The sequence below is a fragment of the Pongo pygmaeus genome, chromosome X, assembly GCF_028885625.2.
Source record: "Pongo pygmaeus isolate AG05252 chromosome X, NHGRI_mPonPyg2-v2.0_pri, whole genome shotgun sequence".
NCBI lineage: Eukaryota > Metazoa > Chordata > Mammalia > Primates > Hominidae > Pongo > Pongo pygmaeus.
Window position 1 is genome coordinate 128,584,412 of NC_072396.2, and position 18,957 is coordinate 128,603,368.

The following is an 18,957-nucleotide window of genomic DNA, read 5'->3' on the forward strand; positions in this document are numbered from 1 at the left end:
TGGTTTCTGAAGTGAAATTGGCTGTTAATCTTTTTGAGGATCCTTTGTGTGTAATGAGTCACTTCTTGGTGATTTCAAGATTTTCTCTTTGTCTTTCAACAATTTGATTATTAAGTGTTTTGGTGAGTTTAAATGTTTTACCGAGTTTATCCTACTAGATATAAATTGAGTTTCTTGGATGTTTAGATTCATATATTTCATCCAATTTGGGGACTTGGGGCCATTATTTCTTCAAACTTTCTTTCTGTTCATTTCTGTTTATTAAAATTTTAATATATTTATTTATTTTGAGAGTGGGTTATGAGACTGGCTAATTTTCCTTTTTTTTTTTTTTTTTTTTTTTTTTGTAGAGACAGTTTCATCATGTTGCACGGGCTGGTCTCAAATTCCTGGGCTCAAGCGATCCACCTGCCTTGGCCTCCCAAAGTGCTGGCATTACAGGCATGAGCCAACGTGCCCAGCCTGTTCATTTCTTTCTATTTTCTCTTCCTGAGACTCCTATTATGCCTAAACTGACATACTGGATGATGTCCCACATGTCATTTAGGCTCTATTCATTTTTTTTCATTCTTTTTTCCTTCTGTTCCTCAGACTGGATAATTTCAATGGGCTTATCTTCAATTTCTGTCATTCATTCTTTTGCCTGCTCAAATCTGCTGTTGAATGGTTCTAGTGAAATGTTTGTACTAGTTACTTTTCTTTTAGGCTCCAGAATTTCTATCTTGTTCCTTTTTCACAATTTCTTTTATTTTATTGGATTTATTATTTTATTCTCTATTTGGTAACATGGTGTTCTTTTGGTTTCCTTTAGTTCTTTGTCCATGGTTTTCTTTAGCTCCATGAGCATGTTTAACACACTTGATTTAAAGTCTTGTCTAATAAATCCATTTTCTTGGATTCCCTCAGGAGCAGTTTCTGTTGATCTCATATTTTCCTTATAACAGACCATGCTTTCCTATTTCTTTGTACACTTTATCTTATTTTTTTAAAATTAGAGATGGGTTCTTGCTATGTTGCTATGTAGGGCTGGTTTCAAATTCCTGGCCTCAAGTGATTCTCCCATCTCGGCCTCCCAAAGTGCTGGAATTACAGGCATAAGACATAAGTTATAATTTTTTGTTGAAAACTAGACATTTTGAACATTATTATGTGGTAACTCAGGAGATTAGATTCTCACCACTTCTCTTGAGTTTTTGTTGCTGCTTGCCTTATTTATGCTTATTTGTATAGTGCCTTTTCTAAACTATTTTTGTAAAGATGATATTCTTTGTTGTGTGTGATCACTGAAGTTTGTGGTCCATTAGCTTGGTGGTCAGTTATTATTTTGACAGGGTTTCTGTAAATGCTTAGACCAGGAGAAAGAAAAATCTACTCTCAGTCTTGACATATTAGCTCTGTGTTGGGGCACTCATTCATAGCTTAGCCACATTGCTTACGAGTCTACCTCAGCCTTCACTTCATGCTTGTGCAGAGCCTAATGGTCATCCAGAGGTGAAAGCTTAGGGTCTTCTCTGGCTTTTTCTGTACGTGTATCCATCCTTGGGTAGTCTTATGGTTTTCTCAATTTCTCAGTATATCTAGGAGCTTTAAAAAGCCATTTTACCCACATATAACCACTTTCCTAATCTCTTCCCATGCTTCTTGGTCTATCTATTGCTCGTCCCCACTGTTGTTCCTTGGCACAGTCCACTGTGGCCAATACTTGTACCTTTACATATGTATGTTAAATGCTGCCTTAGAAGCTGTCCCAGCCCTGGGAATGCTCTGAGTTAAGAAACAAAGGCAAGCCCATGTGCCTGTTCTTCAGTGGGCCACCAGATTGGTAGAAATGGACATCCAGAATTATTTGAGAAAAAGTTCCATATTGCTCTCTCTGGTACTAACAACCTTCACCAGGAGTGTGGGCTGCTATCCTTAGAGCCACTGCTGATCTGGGAGTTGGGGGATGGTAGGCCGGCCATTTTAAATGCTACATCTCTCTCTTACCATATTACAGCCACTTCTTTCTTCACCATGCCTTCCCTAGTGATTGTAAGTTTTGGACTAGATTTCAGAGTTCTGCAAAAGTTGATTCTGACAGTTTTTGACAGTTTATTAGTTGTTTTTGTTGTGGATGGAGCACTGGAGTTCCCTTGCCATTTTCAGTGATATCACTATCCTGTCCTTTTTCCTTTTTTTTTTCTTTTCTTTTCTTTTTTTTTTTTTTTTTTTATGGAGTCTCGCTCTGTTGCCCAGGCTGGAGTGCAGTGGCACGATCTTGGCTCACTGTAACCTCCACTTCCCGGGTTTAAGTGAGTCTCCTGCCTCAGCTTCCTGCGTAGCTGGGATTACAAGTGCCTGCCACCATGCCTGGCTAATTTTTGTATTTTTGGTAGAGACGGGGTTTCCCCATGTTGGCCAGGCTGGTCTTAAACTCCTGACCTCGCGATCCACCTGACTCGGCCTCCCGAAGTGCTGGGATTGCAGGCGTGAGCCACCACACCTGGCCCCATTTGTTTTTTTTAAGAAAAATTACTGGGTAGCTGGTGTGGGTTTTCCATTTGCTATTGCATAAAGCAGCTTTGCTTTCCAGGTACGTCTCTCCACTGATGGCTGAATGGGATATCTGACAGGGATGTCTTTATGTAGTAGGGTGGGGATGAGGGCTGGTTGCTTGGAAAGTTTTGTTTTGGGCTGGGAATTGGCTGTCTGGCTATTAGCCTTCTAAATGCCTAGTGAGAAGGATATTTCTCTGAGAAGCCTATATTCAAACCAAAAGTTTTAGCTTTATTCATAGCATTAATTTCTTTTCAGATAAAAGCCTTCTAGTTTTTGTTTGTTTTTTGTGTGTTTGTTTGTTTGTTTGCTTGTTAGCAAATGTGAGTAAATGGTACTCTGGTAAGGAATTTGGGAAGAATATGGTGGTGGGGACTGATGCAACTGTTCTGTTTTACAAATCTTCAATTCCCGAGTTTAAAGCCCCACTTCTCATTCCTGTTCCCTTCTGTACTTGCTGACTTACAGCCCAGAGTATCTCCAGGATTCTGCCAAATAGGCTGGCTCCCATATCCTCTGGAGCTTCCTTATAACATTTTCTAGGCTGTAGTTTTATCTATCTGTTTCATCTGCCAACTTGCTCACATCTACTTTCCTTCTTCCAGAAACGTGTTGTGATCTCTTTTTGTTGGTAATTTCCTCAACTTCTGTCTAATTCTTTTTGCCCTTGGAGGTTTATTCCCTTATGTGCTGCTGTACTTTTATATTAAGGGAATCTAGGAGGCGTTGGGAGCAATGTATGTAGCTAGTCCACCATCTTGAACTGGGGTCAACAAATAGTTTTGAGTACCTTCCCTGTACCAGGTACTATGCTAGGTGCTAGGGGTGTAAACATGAATGAAACTTATTTCATGGTATCAAGGAGCTCATAGTGTGGTAGCATAGGCAGTCCCATGCAATGGATATTACAATGGGACTTGTTTCCAAAGCTGAAAACAAAGGGTATTAAGGGCTCACATATTCTAAAGAGAGGTGACACACCATTTTTACAGAACTTGCTAAAGGATAACTTCCAAAATATGATTTGTGTCCATTAAATGCTTTGAAGGCATATAAAGGAAGGTGGGGATTGACTGAGAGGAGAGTGGTAGAGAAGACAGTTTTGAAGAGAGGTATGGGAGTGCTATGGAGTTTCTCCTGCTCATGGGGGAGTGGAGGAGGTGCTTCCCACTCACTTAAGTGGAAGGCGGCTACAAGAGAATCACTCCAGGAGCTTTGACATGTGTTCTCCGGGGACTGACATTTATAGGAACTGGCTACTTACTCGTACCTAAAAACAAAGTCTAAGGGTGAAAGAGGCTATGGCTACAGCAGCCTGTGGAAATAGAGGAAAGAGAGAGGGTTACATTTTCAGGGAGCTGTACTTCTGCCAGTGTATGGGCGAAGCCATCTGTTTCCCGGGGGCCAGAGGTGGTCATCAGGATAGAAAGTTAGAGTTGGGTCATCTTATTAGAGGTCTCCCCTAAGAGGATTGCTTAGAGGTATGTAATGATCCAAACAGAGGAATGGACTGATGGAAACCCAGGACAGAGGAGTTGAAAAGGGCCTGCCAGATGAAGTGTTGCCTAGGCCAGGAAAACTGCAGGTGAGAGATCTCCAGTGATGGGAGGCTCCAAGGAACCCTCTAGAGAAAGTGTCAGCTTTGGACATATGCCACACTCTTCAATCAATGCTAGGTTAAAATGTAACCAGTCAAAGAAAGCTCTTTTTTTTGGCCCTTACTTTTTCTAGTCCTTCCCTGGCAGACTTCTTTCAACTCCTCGGTCCTGGGATTCCATCAGTTCATTCCTCTGTTGGAATCATTTCAGAGTTGGAACATCATAGGGAGTGTGTGTGGTGGGGTGTGTGTGAGGAGGGATCAGAAGAGGAAATGGACCAATGGGGAAGCCAACCATGCTCCACATCCTTCCCCTACTGTGTTTCTTGGCTGAGTTAGACCTGAGCTTGGGGAGGAGATAAGCTTGGAAATGGGTGACAGATTGAAGCTGTAATATACTAGACTGAACTGAAAACTTTAATTTCTGAAAACAAAACTATGTTTTAATATCTGAGAGTGACTGAAAAAGGTATGAGATCTGTCTGAAGTTTTATGCAGGGGTGGGGAAAAATGATTCCACAGAGCTTGTGATGTGAAAGAATTATGTTGCTTTCTGCTTACACCCTACTGTGTCTAGCTCATTCAATAAACTAGTTTATATAAGTGCTAAACTATATGTATAGTCAAGGTTCAGTGAGTAGGTAGCACATAGAAGAAAGTAATAAACTCTTTCCAGGGAGGCCAAGGAAGACCTGACACTTTCTCTCAGAGGAGTTAGTGTTTGAACTGGGTCTTAAAGAATAAGAAGGAATTTCTTAGGTGAGGGTGAGGTGGGAGGACATTTCAGAAAGAGGGAACAGCATGTACAAAAGTAGGAGGTGTATATGGGTGATTGCATGTGGTTTGGTGATTCTGAATCACTGTAGTGTAAACTGCTGTTGGGTGGCGAGGGAGGTCATACTTGCATTTTAAAAGGTCACTTTTGTCACAATGTGTTAAGTGAGATAGTGAGAATTGTGGAGACTGGGAAACAATGTCAGGTTAACCCAGACAAGGAGAGCTCTTGGTTATCTAGAAATATCCTAATGATAGACTGATCTACATTTAGGAACATTTGAAGCCAGGCAACGTGGTGCCTGCCTGTAGTTCCAGCTACTCTGAAGGCTGAGGCAGGAGGATTGCTTGAGCCCAGGAGTTTGAAGCTGCAGTGAGCTATGATAGTGCCACTGCACTGCAGTCTGGGTGACAGAGCAAGATTCCATCTCTTAAAATTTTTTTTCATCTAAATATAGTAAGATTCCCAGCTTGAGTTCTACCTGGGAGTTGGACCTGTCTGGGCTTATTCAATGAACCACAGGGATGGGCAGCCATGTCTTTTAGCATCAAGTCCTGTAAGGTCCCCCTAAAGTGAGCTCATTCTAAGCCAGTGGTCCTTAACCTGAGGTTCACAAATAGAATCCATGGGGACTGTGAACCTGGAAGGGAAAACAATTACATCTTTGAAACTTAGTGCTTTCCCCTAATGAACATACACAGCAAACTACAGTGGCATTAGCCATATCTGTGACCCTGTCATGGATAGAAATCACAGATATTTTCATATCACATTGCATTTTTTTCAGATGTCTCAAAATAGTATTTACTCATGCATTACTTTGAGTTATTGTGGTGTTAGACCTGCTGCTGGATCATTTATTTAATGTGTTAATAAAAAGCATACATGTTATATAAAATTTGTTCTAAAAATAGTTTGATAACTATTACAATGTACCGGGTTTCCTTTGTAATCCTATGTATTTTGTTTTATGCATTTAAGAACATTAGTCTGAGAAAGGGTCCATGGGGTTCACTAGAGTACCAAAGAGTTGCATGGCACAAAAAAATGGTAGGAACCCCTGTTTAAGGAAAAAAGAATCACCCAAATTTGTCTCCCTGTCCACTTACACGCAAGACTGAGTAGCTGATGATGAAAAGGGATACCTGCATGCTCCCTATGAGAAAGAGGCTTCTGTTAACTTATACAATCCACTCTTTCTTTTTTCAGTAAAAAAAGGTAATAGAGCACAAGCGGCCTTCTTCCCCACTTTTCAGCAGAGCACCACGCAGATCTGCCATCTCTAGGCTCCTCAGCTAAAGCAAGACATCAAGGAGCCTGGTAGGAGATGGCAGGAGGTGCCTAATGGGGGACAGTGATGCCTGGCTGATGCCATAATGTCCAGCTAAGAGAGTGAGGAACAGAGGTGGAGGCAGAAGAAAGAAATGGCAGAAACCGCATGGTGGGTAATAGGACAGCTGGTTAAACTAGTTTGTGCTTACAGGTGATATCCACTCCCTAAGAATGCCTGGAGACACTCTGGAGGGCTTTTAATTGAAGAAGCCCTCGACCCACGACAGGTTGCGGGGTGTGATATTCCCCGCCCTGTGTCCAAGTGTTCTCATTGTTTAATTCCCACCTATGAAGGAGAACATGCAGTGTTGGTTTTCTGTCCTTGTGATAATTTGCTCAGAATGATGGTTTCCAGCTTCATCCATGTCCCTGCAATACAAAAGACAGTAAAATTTGGTGATTCCATTTAACAGAACCCCTTTTACTATCCATAGGCTAGAGAAACCTGAAGAAATTTGGGTTCCAAAGCTATTTGTTGTGGGAGTGACAGCCTGAGTATATTGGTTTTATTACTTTTTATATAAAAAAAACAAGTGAGTTCTCCCTTTCATGTTCAATATTCCATTAGTTGAACATCCTCTACGTGTGTTCATAGAAATATTTTATGTCCTGAGAATAACTTCAGAGGTTGAGAGCATATTTTCCCCAGCGTTTGCTTTAGAGCTTACTTGAATAATCAGCTCCCTGCTTTCAGAACAAATCTTAGTTTTCATGAACAGCAGTATCATCAGTCATTCATTGATGGATATTTGAATGGAAAAAGTGCCAGGTGTTTCAACTTCCTCTCCAGCAGGTTTACAATTAAGCTATTAGTAGTTTGTTGTTGGTTTAAAAAAATTTTTTGGTTTGTTTTATGCACAGAAAAGGAATTCCCATAATCCATCAGATGGAGATGTGCTGCTGGAAATGCTGCTACCTTGTGACCAAAATAAATAAATAAATAAAAATAAAAATAAAAATAAAAAATTGCTGGGTTACCATTAGCTGTGTCCATTCAGATTTATCAATCATAAATTGAGGTTCCTTGTATTACAAATGTGGGCTATTCTTTTTTTATTATTATACTTTAAGTTCTAGGGTACATGTGCACAATGTGCAGGTTTGTTACATATGTATACATGTGCCATGTTGGTTTGCTGCACCCATTAACTCGTTATTTACATTAGGTATTTCTCCTAATGCTATCCCTCCCCCTGCCCCCCACCCCATGACAGGTCCCGGGGTTTGATGTTCCCCACCCTGTGTCCAAGTGTTCTCATTCTCATTGTTCAATTCCCACCTATGAGTGAGAACATGCGGTGTTTGGTTTTCTGTCCTTGTGATAGTTTGCTCAGAATGATGGTTTCCAGCTTTATCCACGTCCCTGCAAAGGACATGAACTCATCCTTTTTTATGGCTGCATAGTACTTCATGGTGTATATGTGCCACATTTTCTTAATCAGTCTATCATTGATGGACATTTGGGTTGGTTCCAAGTCTTTACTATCGTGAATAGTGCCATGATAAACATACGTGTGCATGTGTCTTTATTGTAGCATGATTTATAATCCTTTGGGTATATACTCAGTAATGGGATCACTGGGTCAAATGGTATTTCTAGCTCTAGATCCTTGAGGAATCGCCACACTGTCTTCCACAATGGTTGAACTAGTTTACATTCCCACCAACAGTGTAAAAGCATTCCTATTTCTCCACGTTCTCTCCAGCATCTGTTCGCTGACTTTTTAATGATCACCATTCTAGCTGGCGTGAGATGGTATCTCACTGCGGTTTTGATTTGCATTTATCTGATGACCAGTGATGATGAGCATTTTTTCATGTGTCTGTTGGCTGTATAAATGTCTTCTTTTGAGAAGTGTCCATTCATATCCTTTGCCCACTTTTTGATGAGGTTGTTTTTTTTCTTCTAAATTTAGGTTCTGGATATTAGCCCTTTGTCAGATGTATAGATTGCAAAAATTTTCTCCCATTCCGTAGGTTGCCTATTCACTCTGTTGGTAGTTTCTTTTGCCGTGCAGAAGCTCTTTAGTTTAATTAGATCCCATTTGTCAATTTTGGCTTTTGTTGCCATTGCTTTTGGTGTTTTAGTCATGAAGTCCTTGCCCATGAAATGTGGGCTCTTCTTTAAAATAGGCCACGTTATTAAATAAAATGATATGCAACAAGTACTTAGAACAGTGCTTGTTGCTGCACAGCAAGTGCTTGATAAATGTTAGCTATCATCATCATCATTGTCATCATCATTTTCCAGCCCAAGAAGTGCATATTTAAATATACACCCTAAGCTGTTGTCTTTCTATATAGATTATATGAGTGAGCAGAGGGGCAGAGAATTAAAGTGACAAAGAATGTGTCCTCAGTTAGGTGTGTGCTGGTTTTCTTGCAAATTCCTATGGAAAAGGAGATAAACTAAAGTCTCAGTTTGCTTGGCAAGAGCTTAATTTGTTTACGAGAGCATTCGTTAAACCTTTTTCTGTGGAAAATTAGTCCTGCAAGATCACTAAGTGAAAAGTGATGCCTTCCTGAATAAGTTTATAAAGTTCTCCCTCTACCCCACCTTGGAGGGTCATATGTCCTAGAGTACATTAAGCAAGCTGAGAAATCCCCCAGAAAAAAAAGGCTATTTAATTTTTTAAACTCAATTTGACAAAGTTCCTTGACTACATAATTCCTTTCTGTTGTAATACTTCTTAATATCCCCAGGCACTGGTGTTTTACATGTAGTGGGATGTCCTATCAGAGATGATTATTTTTTTTCCTCTTCTGAGAAAGGAATTGCCAGTCACTCACCATACAGGCAGAGTGACAAGGGCATCTTGGAACAGGTCTTCAAGAGGTCATCTTAGTTATCCAGTGTTCACCAGACAGATGTGCATATGTCTGGAGAGAGGGTAGTCCATTCACCATACATCCATGGAAATAACTTCCAATCCATTTGTCGAGACTTGGAGTTAGGAGGAATGATCAAGGTAGAGAGGGTCATCCTTTTCAAGGACCAATGTCAGGAAAGGACCATAGTACCCATAAAATAGTGTGTCAAAAAAACAAAGTGTGGTCTGTCTGGTGGGCTGGCTCTGGTACTGAGTAAAGAGGAAGAAAGGGGATGGTGGTGGGATTGACTATATAATTTACAGTGCCCAGTGCAAAATGAAAATACAGGGACCCTTGTTTAAAAATTATCAAGAATTTCAGGGCTGAGCGCGGTGGCTCACGTCCGTAATCCCAGCACTTTGGGAGGCCAAAGCAGGTGGGTCACCTGAAGTCAGGGATTTGAGACCAGCCTGGCCAACATGTCGAAACCTCATCTTTACTAAACATACAAAAATTAGCTGGGCATGGTGGTGCATGTTTGTAATCCCAGCTACTCGGGAGGCTGAGGCAGGAGAATCACTTGAACCCAGGAGGCAGAGGTTGCAGTGAACCGAAACTGCACTACTGCACTCCAGCCTGGGTGACAGAGTAAGACTCTGCCTCAAAAGAAAAAAAGTATTTCAGGAGAGCAATAGTAGAGCATTAAGCCAAATATGGGGCCCTTCCAAACACAGTGCTCTCTGTGACTGCACAGGTTGTATACCCATGAAGCCAGCCCTACATTGTGGTCTTTGGTTTTCTGAGTCTGTACACAAAATAACTGCCTGGAAGTGGCTCTACTAGGTCTATATTAAGACCTTCAGAAGTAATTGATTGTGAAGTGAGATTGCTGGTCACTAAGAGATGTAATGAGATGCAGTGAGGGACTTCTGGTCCTAAAATGGCAGTATAGAGGCAACCTGGCTTCACTCTCCCACACAGAAAAACAAAAACAGATATAAAACACTGATATTTTACCAGCAACAATCCAGAGCTCAGGTATGAGGACAAGACAGTTCCCAGGGCCACCAAGTAGTGGAAAAACTCTAAGTAGGTGGTGGTAAAATCAGACTTTCACATCTGCAATTCCTCCCCACCACCCAATTCTGCCAGGCACCAAGTGTGTGGAAAATCTCACTCCAACTTATGATTTCTATGCTGGAAAAAGTGAAATTGAGGTGGTGAACTAGCGTCTTAACTTTCTTGGGTTCCCTGGCAGGAGACTTGTCCTTGCCTTAACCTAAGAGATGCATCTTGACTGCCTGAAGGGAGAAATATCATTGAGGACAGGCAGAGCCAGGAGAGGTGGGGCTACCATCTTCAGCCCTGGAAACTCTGCTCTGTAACTCAACCAAAGGAGATACCAAATCAGAGTAGCTGTTCAGCAGCACCACACTGTAGGAAGTACATTCGCCAGGTCCCCTGGGCATGAACCATTAGCCAGACTTCCCATACTGCTGGGATAATCCCTTTGGGACTTCTGCATTTGGGACAGGCAGTGCTCCAATCATTTACTAGAGCTGAGGTGAACCTGGGGTTAAGGTGCCACCTAGAACTGAAAAGAAGGCAGTGGCCTAGTGGCAAAGATTTCTAAGCAAACATATTCAAAAGGAAAACAAAACAAGCCAGAAAAAGAAAACTGGAATAAATAAATAATCATTCAATGCCAAGACATAAATGTATACCCACAAAAAACAGTAGCAAACAGGGAATCATGACCTCCCCAAAGGACAAAGCAAAAATCCAATGACTGACCCTAATAGGGTGGCAATTTGTGAGCTCTCTGAACAAGGATTCAAAATAGCAGTTTTAAGGAAACTCATAGTAAGCTCCAAGGTAACACATAAAAACAATTCAGAAATTTAGCAGAGAAATTTAACAGAGATTGAAATTTTAAAAAAACCAAACAAAAATCTTGGAAATGAGAAATGTATTTGCTGAACTGAAGAACTCTTTAAAGGCTCTAGACAGCAGAACAAGCCAATCAGAGGAAATAATTAGTGAGCTCAAAGAAAGTCTATTTGAAAGTGCACCATCAGAAGAGAAAAAAGAAAAGAGAATGAAAAGGAATGAAGACCACCTATAAAATATAGAGAATTATCTCAAAACACCAAATCTAAAAATTATTTGTGTTCAAGAGAAAGCAGAGCAAGAGGAAAGGGTAGAAAGCTTATTCAAATAATAACAGAAAACTTTCCAAAACTTGAGAAAGATATAAATATCTCGGTACAGGAAGGTCTTAGACCACTAAGCAGATTTAACCCAAATAAGACTGCCCCAAGGCAGATAATAATCAAACTCTCAAAGGTCAAGGACAAGGAGAAGATCCTAAAAACAGCAAGAGAAAAGAAATAACATATAATGGAGCTCCAATTTTTCTGGCATCATACTTCTCAGTGGAAACCATATAGACAAGGAGAGAGTGGAATGACATTTTTGAAGTGCTCAAAGAAAAGAACCTGCCATCCAAGAATATTGTATCCAGCAAAATTATTCAAATATGAAGAGAGATAAAGTCTTTCCTAGACAAACAAAAGCTGAGAGAATTCACCACCAACAGATCCATCTTGCAAGAAATGCTAAAAGCACTTCTTCAATCTGAAAGAAAAACCACTGATGTGCAAAAGAAAACATTTCAAGGTATAAAACCCACTGGTAAAATTAAGTACATAGGTGGCCCGGCATGGTGGCTCATGCCTGTAATCCTAGCACTTTGGGAGGCCAAGGCAGGCAGATCAGGAGTTCGAGACCAGCCTGACCAACATGGTGAAACCCCGTCTCTACTAAAAATACAAAAATTAGCTGGGTGTGGTGGTGCATGCCTGTAATCCCAGCTACTCGGGAGGCTGAGGCAGGAGAATCGCTTGAACCTGGGAGGTGGAGGTTGCAGTGAGCTGAGATTGTGCCACTGCACTGCAGCCTGGGTGACAGAGCGAGACTCTGTCTCAAAAATAAAAATAAGAATAAAAAAATAAAAAATTACATAGGCAAACCCAGAATACCCTATTGCTGTATTTGTGGTGTATAATTCACTCATAACCCTAGTATGAAGCCCAAAAGACAAATGTATCAAAAACAATAATAGCCACAGCAACCTATTAAGAGATAGGTAATCCAAAAATATGTAAGTTGAGACAACTAAAAGTCAAAATGGGGGGAAATTGAGTTAAACTGCAGAATTTCTTTGTATTTTTTTTTTGCCTTTGTTTCTATTATTTGTGATCTAAGATACGTTGTCATCTCTTTAAAATAATTTATTATGTTTATAAGATGTTTTTTGTAAGTCTCTTGGTAACCACAGCACAAACATCTGTAATAGATTCACTAAAAATAAAATGCAACATATTAAAACATACTAACAGATAATCAGCCACAAAGGAAGACAGGAAGAAAGGAGGAAAGGAAGAGAGGAGTCTCAAAACAACCAGAAAACAAGCAACAAAATGGCAGTAGTAAGTCTTTCCTTATTAATAATAACCTGAATATAAATTGTCTTAATTCTCTAATTTAAAAAACATAGAGTTACTGAATAAAGAAGTAAGACCCAACTCTATGCTGCCTTTGAGAAAGCCACTTCGTTGATAAAGAACATATGCCAAGAGTGAAGGGGTCAATAAAAATATTCCATGTAACTGGAAACCACAAAAGAGCAGGAGTAGCTATACTTACATCAAATCAAATCAAAGACTGTAAAAAAAAAAAAGACAAAGAAAGTCACTATGTAATGATAAAGAGGTCAATTCAGTAAGAGGATACAACAATTATAAATATCTCTGCACTCAACACTAGAGCTCCCAAGTATATAAAGCAAACATTGATAGATCTAAAGGGAGAGATAGGTTGTAATATAATAATAGTAGGGGACTTTAATATGCAACTCTCAGTAATGGACAGATCAGACAGAAAATCAACAAAAAAATAGCAGAGTTAAACTACATACTAGATCGAATAGCCTAACTGATATTTCACATTCTTTTCATCAGCCTATGAAACATTCTCTAGAATAGGCCATATCTTAGGCTTCAAAAACAAGTATGAACAACTTATAAAAAATAAAAGTCATATCAAGGTCATATATCTTTTCTGACCACAATGGATTAAAACTAGAAATTAACAACAAGAGGAGCCTTGGAAAATACACGATGCATGGAAATTAAACAACATACTCCTGAGTGATCAATTGGTCAAGGAGGAAGTTTAAATTTAATTTTTAAGAAAAGAAATTTAAAAATTTCTTGAAACAACTGAAAATGGAAATACAACATATCCAAATCAGTGGGATATGGCAAAAGCACTGCTAAGAGGGAAGTGTATCGCAATAAGAACCTATATAAAATAGTGGAACGACTTCAAATAAATAACCTAACAATGCATCTCAAGGAACTAGAAAAGAAGAACAAAACCAAACCCAAAATTAGTGGAAAGAAAGAACGAATAAATATCAGAGCAGAAATAAATGAAATTGAGGCTAAAAAAACATTACAGAAGATCACTGAGATGAAATGTTGGTTTATTGAAAAGATAAACAAAACTGAAAAACCTTTAGCAAGACTAAGAAAAAAAGGCCCAACTGAAATTGGAAACAAAAAAGAAGACAAAACAACTGAGACATCAGAAATACAAAGAGGCCAGGCACGGTAACTCACACCTGTAATCCCAACATTTTGGGAGGCCGAGGTGGGTAGACTGCTTGAAGTCAGGAGTTTGAGGCCAGCCTGGACAACATAGCAGAACGCTGTCTCTACAAAAAATACAACAAAATCAGCTGGGCATGGTGGCACACCTCTGTAATCCCAGCTACTCAGGAAGCTGAGGCATGAGAATTGCTTGAGCCTGGGAGGCAGAGGTTGCAGTGAGCCAAGACTGTGCCACTGCACTCCAGCCTGGGTGACAGAGGGAGACTCCACCTCAAAAAAAAAAAAAAAAAAAAAAATTGAAGAAAAGGCACTATCTCTAAGCTCATACTATGAGGTCAGCATTACCGTATCAAAACCAGACAAGGGCACAACAAAAAAAGAAAACTACAGGCCAATACCACTAATAAACATAGATGCAAAAATCCTCAACACAAATACTAGCAAATTGAATTCAACAACACATTAAAAAGATCACTTACCATAATCAAGTGGGATTCATCCAGGGATGCAAGGATGATTCAACATATGCAAATCAATAAATGTGATCAATGAATGTGATACAGAGTCGAGAATAAAAACCATAGAAGCCGAGAAAGTATTTGATAAAATTAAACATCCCTTTATGATAAAAACCCTCATCAAAATGGGTATAGAAGGAATGTATCTCAAAATAATAAAGGCCATATATGACAAACCCATAGCTAACGTCATACTGAATGGTGAAAAATCAAAGGCCTTTTCTTTTGAGGACTGGAACAAAAACAAGGGTGCTCACTTTCACCATTATTATTGAACATAATACTGGAAGTTCCAGCCAGAACAATTAGGGAAGAAAAAAAAAAGTGCACCCAAATTGGAAAGGAAGAAGTCAAATTACTGTTGTTCACAGATGACATGATCTTATACCTAGGAAAACCTGAAAACTCCACAAAAAAAACTGTTCAAACTGATAAATGAATTCAGTAAATTTGCCGGATACAAAGTCAACATACGAAAATCAGTAGCATTTCTTTCTTTCTTTTTCTTTTTTTTTTCTTTTCTTTTCTTTTCTTTTTTTTTTCTTTGAGACAAGAGTCTCACTCTGTTGCTCAGGCTGGAGTACAGTGGCATGATCTGGGCTCACTGCAACCTCTGTCTCCCGGGTTCAAGTGATTCTTGTGTCTCAGTCTCCCGAGTAGCTGGGACTACAGGTATGTGCCACTGCACCCAGCTAATTTTTGTATTTTTTGGTAGAGATGGGGTTTTCCCATGTTGGCCAGGCTGGTCTCAAACTCCTGGTCTCAAGTGATCCACCCGCCTCAGCCTCCCAAAGCGCTGGGATTACAGATGTGAGCCACCATGCCCAACCCAAAAATCAGTAGCATTTGATATGCCAAGAGTGAATAATCTGAAAAAGAAATCAAGAAAGCAATCCTATTTACAACAGCTACAAAAATATAAAATACCTAGGAATCAATCTGACCAAAGAAGTGAAAGATCTATACAAGGAATTATAAAGTTCTGATGAAAAAAAAACAGAAGAAGACACAAACAAATGGAAAGCTATTTCATGCTCATGGAATAGAGAATTAATATTGTTTAAATGACAATACTACCCAAAGAAATGTACAGATTCAATGCAATCCCTATCAAAACACCAATGACATTCCTCACAGTAATAGAAAAAAAAATCCTAAAATTTATATGAAACCACAAAAGATCGCAAATAATCAAAGCAATGCTGAGCAAAAACAAAGCTGGAGGCACCATACTACCTGACTTTAATGTTTACTACAAAGCTACACTAACCAAAACAGCATGGTACTGGCATAAAAACAGACACATAGACCAATGGAACAAAATGGAGAACCTTGATGTAAACCCATGCATTTACAAGCAACTCATATTCAACAAAGGCACCACAAACATACAAGGGGGAAAGGACAGTCTTTTCAGTAAATAGTGCTGGGAAAACTGGATAACTATACGCAGAAGAATAAAACTAGATCCCTCTCTTACATCATACACAAAAATCAAATCAAAATGGATTAAAGACTTAAATCTAAGACCTGCTAAATTCAACTACTAGAAGAAAACATTGGGGGAAATGCTCTAGGACATTGGTCTGTGCAAAGATTTTTTGTGTAAGACCTCAAAAGCACAGGTGACCAAAGCAAAATTAGGCAATTGGGATTACATCAAGCTAAAAAGCTTTGCAAAGCAAAGGAAACAATCAATAAAGTGAAGAGACAGACCACAGAATGGGAGAAAATGTTTGCTAGCTATCCATTTGACAAGAGATTAATTATCAGAATATATAAGGAGCTCAACTCAATAGGAAAAAAACAAATAATTTGATTTAAAAATGGGCAAAAGATCCGAACAAATATTTCTCAAAAGAAAACATACAAATGGCCAACAGGTATATGAAAAATTCTCAACATCACCAATCATCAGACAAATACAAATCAAAACTGCAATGAGATACCATCTCACCCTAGTTAAAATGGCTTTTATGAAAAAGACAAGCAATAACAGATGCTGGCAAGGATATGGAGAAAGGGGAACTCTCGAACACCGTTGGTGGGAATGCAAATTAGTACAGCCACTATGGAGAACAGTATGGAGGTTCTTCAAAAAACTGAAAATAGAACTACCATATGATCTGGCAATTCCACTACTAGGTATATATCCAAAAGAAGGGAAATCAGTATATCAAAGATGTCTGCACTCTCATGTTTATTGCAGCACTCTTCACAATAGCCAAAACATGGAATCAACGTAAGTGCCCATCAATGGATGAATGGATAAAGAAAATGTGGTATATATAACTATGGAATATTATTCAGCCATAAAAATAATGAAATCCTGTCATTTGCTGCAACATGGATGCAACTGGAGGCCATTATGTTAAATAAGCCAAGCACAGAAAGACAAATATCACATATTCTCACTTATATGTGGGAGCTAAAGAAAATGGATCTCATGAAGATAGAGAATAGATTTGTGGTTACAAGAGGCCAGGAAGGGCAGGGAGGGGGGATGAAGGGGACAAAAAAGAACATAAGTGCATTTATTACCACTGAACTATACACTTAAAAATGGTAAAGATGCTAAATTATATATGTATATTTTACTTAAATAAAAAATGCATTGAAATCAGTTTCTTGCAGCAGCAACCCAATGTTTTAAATTTTTATTGCTGCTATAACAAATTACCACAATCTTAGTGGCTTAAAACAACATAAATTTATTATCCTATAGTTCTGCAGTTCAGAAATTTGAAATAGGTCTCTTTGGCTAAAATTAAGGTTTTGGCAGGGCTGATTCTAGGTGAGAATCCATTTCCTTGCCTTTTGCAGCTTCTACAGACCACTTGTTTTCCTTAGCTTGAGGTTCCTTTCCTCCATCTTGAAAACCGGTAATGTTGCATTTCTCTGTGTCTGTACTCACATCTCCCCATGACTCTATTGTTTTTTCACTTTTAAGGACATTGGGCCTTACCTGGACAATCCAAGATAGCCTCCCTATCTGCTGATTAGCAATCTTAATTTAATCTGCAGTAGTAATTTTCCCTTTCCATGTAACCTAACATGTTCACAGGTTCCAAGGATTAAGACATCTCTGGGAACCATTATTCTGCCTACCATACTCAGAGATAACCAAGACAAACTGGACCTTGACTTTAAAACAGATTATTGGAGTATAACATATAAAATGTGCTCAAATCTTAACTGTACAGCTTGATGAATTTTCCCATACATATATAACTATTTAATTTGTAAATGTACACCTGTGTAACCACAACTCATACCAAGGAATGAAATATATCCAGTACTTCAGGAGGCTTTTATGTGCTCCCTCTCAGCCACTATCCATCCCCCAGCAGTAACTACTATTCTGTCTTCTATCACTGTATCAGTTACCTATTAGAAAGCATTCCAAAACTTGGTGGCTTAAAATAACAACCATTTTTTTTTTTTTGGCTTTTAATTCTGTGGGTCAGAATTATAGGCTTGGCTCAGCTGGGCAATTCATCTGCTGGCCTCACCTGAGGCCACTTAGGTGATTGCAGTCATTTGGCAGCTTGACTAGGGCTAGATGGTCTAATATGGTATTATGCATATGACTGTGGTTGGTGCTGGCTATCAGCTGGGCCTCTCTCCCTCCATTTGTATGCTTAATCCTCCAAGAGGGTAGAGTGGGCTGCTTTACATGACAATCTCAGGGCAGCAAGAGGGCAAGAGCAGAAGAATGCTCAGAAGTTGTACCATGTCATCCCTGCTGAATTCTACTGGTCAAGTCACAAGGCCATTTCAGATTCTAGGGGTAGGGAATAAACTTGCTTGATGGCAGGAGCTGCAGAAAAGCTTGTGGTTATTTAAAAAAAAAACCACCTCAATTACTGCTATGGCTTGATGGGTGCCCCCAAAAGCATGTGTTGGAAACTGAATCCCCAATGCAACATTATTAGGAGGTAGGGCTTAATGCGATGTGTTAAGTCATGAGGGCTTCACCTTCATGAATGGATTAATGCCAATTATAAAAGGGGTTGAGGCTGAGGGTTTGACCTCTTGCTCTCTTTTGTCATGTGATGCCTTCTGCCATGTTATGATGTAGCAAAAAGGCCCTCATCAGAAGCTGGCACCTTGATTATTGACTTCCCAGCCTCTGGAACTGTAAAAAATCAATTTTCTTTCTTTACAAATTACCCAGTCTCATGTATTCTGTTATAGCAGCCCAAAATAGACTAAGATAATTACCATATGTGTTTCCTGTTCTTGAATGTCATATAAATGGAGCATACTGAAAGTACTGTTAGGTCTAGCTTCTTTTGCTCAACATTATGTGAGATTCAACCATACTTTTGTATGTGATGGTAGTTCTTTTTTTTAATTGCTGCTTGTCATATTCAGTTGTATGACTATACCACTATTTATCCATTCTACCACTGATAAATATTTGACTTGTTTCCTGTTTGTGGCTATTATAAATAATTCTGCTATTAATATTCTTGTGCATGTCTTTTGAAGGGTATATGTACTCAGTTATCTTGGGTATGTATCTAGAAATAGAATTGCTAAGTCAGAGGGCAGGTTAATAAGCTTCAGAAGATATTCTCAAGTAGTTTTCTTAAGTGTTTGTACTATTGTACAGACCTGTCAGCAATGTATGAGAGTTTTGTTTGTCCCATATCCTTACCATCACTTGATACTGTCAGCCTTTTAAATTTCAGCGATTTTGATAGATGT